The sequence below is a fragment of the Alligator sinensis genome, unplaced genomic scaffold (genome assembly GCF_000455745.1).
Source record: "Alligator sinensis unplaced genomic scaffold, ASM45574v1 scaffold665_1, whole genome shotgun sequence".
Classification (NCBI taxonomy): Eukaryota; Metazoa; Chordata; order Crocodylia; family Alligatoridae; genus Alligator; species Alligator sinensis.
The window spans coordinates 1,869,964-1,876,689 of record NW_005842034.1 but is presented as its reverse complement, the minus strand read 5'-3'; the positions used below and the strand labels follow the sequence as shown (position 1 = coordinate 1,876,689).

The 6,726-nt window shown below is 48.3% G+C and overlaps 1 long non-coding RNA gene across 1 annotated transcript in view; it reads right to left on the bottom strand.

The window, feature by feature from the left end:
• Positions 1–1,180: 1,180 nt before the first annotated feature.
• The window catches only part of LOC102375535, a 23,162-nt gene continuing 17,616 nt past the window's right edge, over positions 1,181–6,726 (bottom strand). Inside the window, exons 2-3 of the long non-coding RNA XR_323687.2 lie at positions 2,471–2,752; positions 1,181–1,400 (exon numbers count right to left, since the gene is read on the bottom strand). This is a non-coding gene — a long non-coding RNA (uncharacterized LOC102375535). The remainder of the gene's footprint in view (positions 1,401–2,470; positions 2,753–6,726) is intronic.

Below are 6,726 nucleotides of genomic sequence, written 5' to 3'. Positions count from 1 at the left end.
CCCCCTGCCTCCCCTCCTCCCTTGAGCACTGTTTGTTTCTTTAAATAAAATCTAATGCTGAAAAAAACCAGCAAACAAACAAAAAAACCCAAGAAAACAATCCCCTTACACCTCTCCACTCCACACCCCTCCCCCCACACACCGCACCTCCCCCTACTACCCAAGAAGAGAAGTGGTAGAAGGCATGAAGCAAGCACAAACATGTGTTTGTCATTGTTAGTTCCATATATTCTTCCTTAAGCTAGATAACCAAGTACTTCATAATAATGATTTAAAATAGTGTGCTTTCCATCATATTTCATTTGTTTTATGGCTTTCCTTTTCACAGTCTGCAGTGCTCACTCACCTGTCTTAGTTTTGTGATAAGTGAAGATCTCCTCCCATTTGTCAAATTTGAACTACTTTAAGCCTCTGTAACCATTTCTATGCTGAGTAACTGAATGGGGGAACACTACCACCACCACCACCTCTCAGACCTCTTTTTTTAAGTTTCTTTCTAAACTTGTCTACTTGAGTTAAAAAGTAATGGCAGTTTGTATAAGGAAGCATAACACTTTGTAAAAGAAAGCTCTTTAGAACCACAACTGTTCAGTCTGCTAGTCACTGATTCTCCTATTCTATGAAAGCTGCCCAGCACTGTACATGATGCAAACAGTTCAGTTACTTCCATAAGAGTTTTATCTGAATAAAGACTGCAGGATTAGGAAAATTGTTATCTTAATCATTTCCACTTTTGAACAATTCCACCTTTTCATTTGCCTTACAAAGAAAACTTAGCCTTGTATAAATTCTGTTGGATTAAAGTGATATTTCAAAGAATGACGCACCATCCCCATTATTCTATCTGGGTCTAATAGCCCTTGCAATAGGATAAACTTTAAAACTGTCACCCAGTTTGTGCTCAGTACAACAGTCACTAATACAATTTTCTTTTATTAAAACATCCCTCCAGATCATATAGACATTTTAATACTACTCAAAGAATTATGGGAAGTCTTACTAAAGGCTTCCGATAGAGTTGTAGCACTAGATTGTTCTACCATTAAAGACAACAAAAAGTTAGAAAAGAGTGAAAAAAAATCCTGAACTAGTCTTGGATATGTTACTACAAATTATTTCTAATAAAACTTCATCATTGACACAGATAGCTTCTTGTTCTGTTAGGCAGAAATAATAGGAAACCTAAGAGAAGAAAGAAGGGGGGGGGGAAGAGGAGATCAATTAAAACTTTATTTTGGATTACTTGAAATGTAAACAATTATATAAATTATTCTTGGAGCAAAACTTATGTTCCTTTTTCTTGCACTGATTGTAGCAGAAAGAACATCTTGAAGATACTTCAGAATAGTGAAGTTGCTGTCCTTTTGATTGTTTGCACTTTCCTCTTGCTTTAATTTGGGCTAAATGCAGACATTGAAGAAGTTAGATCAGGTTAAAAATGGCCACCCGATTTGTTAAATGGTGGAACCCAGTCTAAGACAGACCTTGATCAATGGTCATTCAACCCTAATTGACAGTTAACCTATGGTAGACTGGTGAATGGAACTTCTATACCATCACCTGTGCATCCCCAAGGCTGGGAAAACCCAATCCCTGGCCCAAGTTTCAGGGATGCACTTTTCCTACCCACCCCCTGGCACTGAGCTGTCTTTAGCCCCCCTGACCTTCCAAAGAACAGCCATCCCTTCCTCTCTGCCCAAACCCCCATGCCACAAGCCAATGTAGGTGCTGGTTTTATCAATGTTTCTGGATGTCACACTCTGAGGAAGCATCAGTAGGGGGTTGGAGTCTCAGGGGAGATCAAAAGTGACCCCTGTCTCCTCCCAAGGCTCTTCCAGGGACCCCATAAGCCCCTCTGATCCTGCCAAACTCTCAGAACCTACCAGCCACCTGCAGACACTGCTCCCCCCCCCCCCAATCACTCCCATGGACCCCACTCTCTCCCTCAGCATTTTATGAAATGTGAGACACTCTTACTGAATGTCTTTACCAAAATCTGGTTTGAAATGGTACTGTATTGACTTGAATATAAGGTAATTCCCCCAATAACTATATCCTATATATAGAAAGTGTATAAAATCATGATACTTTTATAGGTATAGACTCAAATTATCAGAGGTTTGCCTAGAGTTTGTCATCTTCCCACTGTTACAGGATAGAAAATAAGTCTGGGGGGAGGTTAGGTGTCCCCCTTGCCCTCCCCGCAAAGTTTGCTGCCTACAGCCCCCTCACCCTTCCCCACTTCACTGTCAGGCCCTGCTCTCCCTAAGCACATGGCAATGAAGGGAAAATTTGAAGATATTGCCTTTGAAAAACAAGTCTTTACTAATCTGCATATAGGCAAATTACTATGTGTACCAATAGATTTAGTTCATCCATAAACACACTTTTAAGTTGCACTTTCTACCTATTCTTATAAAGTACAAATTATGCATGATATTAGTATGAATCCAAAAGGCTTACGATTTACCTTTTAGTACATTGGGCTGTGCCTCAGGAGAGTCAACAGCATTTCAAGTCTTGGTGACCCCATAGCTCAGCTCTGCTCAGTATGCATATGTACTCCAGATACTTCTTGACACGTGTCCTAGGGTCCTCCAAAAATGTATATGCAGATGAAATACAGAGCAACTCAGTCTGGCTGCTCTACTTCATGGAGGGTGAGGCCACACTAATCATACACAACAGGCAGAGAGGCGGATGACAGAGGGATTCTGGATAAACTGTTTGAGGCCCCAGATATTAAAGGCTTCTGAAAAAATGGGAAAGAAAGGCACAGCTTAGGCGTGACAGTAAAGAGAATGTAAAAATGTATTCAGTCTGGTGGCTCACCATGATTTGGAAAGAAGAAAAATGAGTCAGTGTTGAGGGGGACTGCATACAATGGGCACATCTTATACATCTTACTCAGATGGGCTGCGCTAACCTATCCTTGCTGTAGGTTCCTATATGTTTGCTCATGGAACATGTGTTTTTTAGGGCTCCTTTATATATGAACAATAGGAGGCACAATTTTGTAATCGTGCATTAAATTTTACTGTGACTTATTGCCAGTACAGGGTGCCCCTGCTGTAGGCCCTACAGCCAATGTGGGCTGAGGAGCTCATAGCAGGGGCAGCAACAGGAATGCTGCCACTTTGAGCCTCGGTGGCAGCAGAGAGAATGCTACCACCCCTGCAAGCCCCACAGACAACAATACTGCCCCCACTGCAAGCTCCTCACTTTACAAGGTTTGTTGAGGAAGCAATGTTCTCTCTGCTGCAAGCTCTGCAGATGACAAGGTTCATAGCGGGGGCAGTGCTGGGAATGCTGCCACCACTGTAAACCTTGTCAGCTGCAGGACTGGCAGTGGGTTGCACACCCCTGTGGTTGTGATACCCTCAGTTGCTGGGGCACCCAGCCAGAAGGGAGCACCTGGTTACATGTTAAAATTAATAGCATGATTAGAACAAGCTACAAGAGTTATTACACATTTTTTGTGGAATAGTTTTGTAGCTTATTGCTTGTTTTATCACATTAGTTGATTGAACATGTAAGCTGGGTTACATCTAATGCAGAATTACCTGGTTAAATCACATGTATAGAGGGACCCAGATAGACATGCTCGGACTTCATACTCCATGGTGGCTGCATTCCTTTTCATAATTGGTTTCCATTACTAAGCACACACTGCTTTTGGCAGAAATTTGATGAAAGACAATCCATTTAATGAGGACTTCCTTGTATGCAAGTGTACCCACCCTCCATGCTGATGGGCAAGACAAAAAAAAATCTCATCCTATACTTAACTAACTATAGCACTTATATATGCTCTTTAATAACGTTGAATACGAGTAGTCTCATTAGATTCACTGGGAAGTTTCAGTGGGAAACTGCATCTCCAACACAAACAAAATGATCTGTTCTGATGCTGTAATGGTACTTACAGGCGTGTCTACACATGGCCATTTAATGCACATTAGGGGCACATGTCTACATGTATTCACCCTTAATGTGGCTTAAAAGTGGCAATTTGAGGCCACGTGAGCCTAAATTTGATACCTGCCCAAACCAAGTGACCAGTTTAAGCAGGATTAGTTAATATAGATTAATGGATATGTAAACATGTTAATGTGCATTAAATGCAGGGACTTTAATCCTAGGTCTTCCCAGCCCCAGGGCTCCTGCCTGGCTACCTCTTCTTCATGCCTGGGCTGCTGTGTGGCGAGAGAGAACCACCAGCCATTTTGTGCCTCAGGGCACACTGCACAGGGAGCCTAGGGGAGCCAGTCTGTCTGCAGCAGCCCACTAGCACCCATGTGCCCCCCTGCACAGGACTCGGGTAGCCTCTACCCATTCTGTCCCCTAGCTGGAGCAGCTCCTTGGCTATAGGCGAGTGTTGCAAAGGTCTGTCACCTGCTGTGTCACTTGCCAAGCCCTGAGATTCTTCCCAGGGCTGCTAGCCCTGCTCCCTATGGCAGGAGGGCCAGTACCTGTTCCCTTCTGCTCCTCAGCCCTAGCTTTCTCCCTTTGCAGGTGCTGTGGTGTCCCTAGCTGAGCCCCTGTCCTCGGTGCTGCTGCCATCCCTCCAGAGCCAGCATCACAGGAATAGCCATGTGAGGGCTGCCCCCCCCACCCCACCAGAGACAGCACAGGGAGAATGTCCTCCCCATCCAGTCCTAGCTCCACCCACATGCCCATGCCTATCCTGAGTGCCCGGGCCCCCAACTGGACCCACAAGGAGGTGCGTGAATTCATGGCACTCTGGGTTGGGGATGACATCCAGAGGCAGTTCACATGGAGTGGACACAAGAACTCCAAAATTTATGGGGATCATAGCCAGGATGCATGTGCAAGGCCACTCCTGGATGGCACAACAGTACCACATGGAGGCCAAGGCCTTGAGAGCATGGTGGGTGGCCATAACTGATTTCAATCATTGGTCTGTTTATGCCCATAAGGCCATGCCCTTCATGCAGGAGCTGGCCTGCATTTTTGCGCCCCGAGAGACAGACCACACCTTTCCATATGCCACCAACAGGGGAAGCCCAGCCTCACTCACCCCCTGCCCTGATGCCTCCGGTGACTGGAGGAAGTGCTGAAGGCCCAAGGGCCCCCTTTCCCACCCACCTCCCAAGCTACTGCACTCACTGGCCCCATCCACATCCCCAGCAGATGCCTCACCTTTGGCCCAGCCTCACAGCCCACCACAAGGAGCATCCAGCTTTGCCACCTCCAGCCACCAGCTCCTCCCAGGTAGGGGCAGGTGCACTGGCCTAACATGCAATGCAGGCCATGAACACCAGGCACAGACAATTGCGCATGCTGACGGGACAGTTCAGAAGTTTACTGAGCAACCTATGTACCAACAGCTGGGTGGGCACAGGTCTCTCACACATTGAGGAAAGAATCGATGCTGGAACTGATGTCCTCCTCAGCACCATGGGGGCACAGTCATGTAGCACTGTGACAGGTAGCCCTGCAAGTGGCAGCAGAGGTTGCAGGGAACCATGAGTGACTGGTGCCTCCTGAATCTGGGGGGACACCTGCAGAAGCCACCAACAGCAGCAGCACTGTTGGGAGGGCACCAGCCCTACCGACAGCATCAGTGTCGGCCATCACAGTGGGCACCAGCCCCTTCAGGTGAGGCAAATGCACCCCCATGCACCCTCTACCAGTCACCTATGCAGAGAACCCCAGGCTTGCTCCCAGCACCATCATAGCTTAGGGTCCTGAACTAGGAGTGTAGGATCAACAGCAGCAGTGGGGCACAGTAGCTCAGGCAGCCTGCTGCCTGCACAAACAGCTCATTGTACACTACCTGGAGCACATGGAGCAGGTGCATGCTCAGGGTACAGTGGCAGCATAGTGGGGGGGGTGGCCCCTGAGTGCCTACCCAAAGAAGCCCCCTACAAGGAGGGTGAGGACACAGCCAGCCCCTCACCACAGTTGTCTGGGAGCCCTCCACACCCTGAGCTCAAGTGCTGTGGGCTGGGTGGCAGCACAGCAGAGAAGTTGGCCTCCAGGGAGGATGGGGGGCAGGGCAGGGCAGGGTCTGGAACTATGGCAGCAGGTACTGCCAGCAGCTTGGCCTGGCCTGCCTTGGGAAGGAGGCAGGCTACCTGCTGCCAGCACCCAGCAGCCTGCTGGCCCCATGTGAACAAGTGGGGATGGGGAGCTCAGGCAGCAGCTGCCTGGGCCCAGGCCTGCCTAGCCAACTTACCATGGTCCCAGGGCATCCAACTATAGTCAACCTCTGATCTGAAGCCAGGCAGTGCAGGGGCTCTGATGCAAAGCATTTTAGCTCTGCAACATTGCAAACTCTCACAAAAAGCTTCCGTCTCTTGCCAACATCTAGGCATGGGGGAGAGGCTGCAGAACCCTGTGGGAGTGTCACCTCAGGGTTTCTGTCACCCACCACAGGAGCCTCCCTGACATTCTTGCTGTGCCAGAAATGCACCAAAGACTGGATGCTCCTGTTCCAGCAGCTGGTGGCAGTTGTGGAGGGCTGGGTGGCACAGGAGCAGGCATGGGAGCTGGCCCGGCAGGAGAAAGATATTGCCCAGAAGGAGGCATGGGACTGGGTGCAGCAGGTGCACTGAGCCTGGCTGGAGGCCCTGGAGAAGCACCACATGGAAATTCTCCCTGGAGCAGCACCATGTGGAGCTTCTCCAACAGCAACTGGCCAGTGGCACCCAGTGGAATTGCTGCAACCAGCAGCAACTGGCCAGTGGTGCCCACATCCAG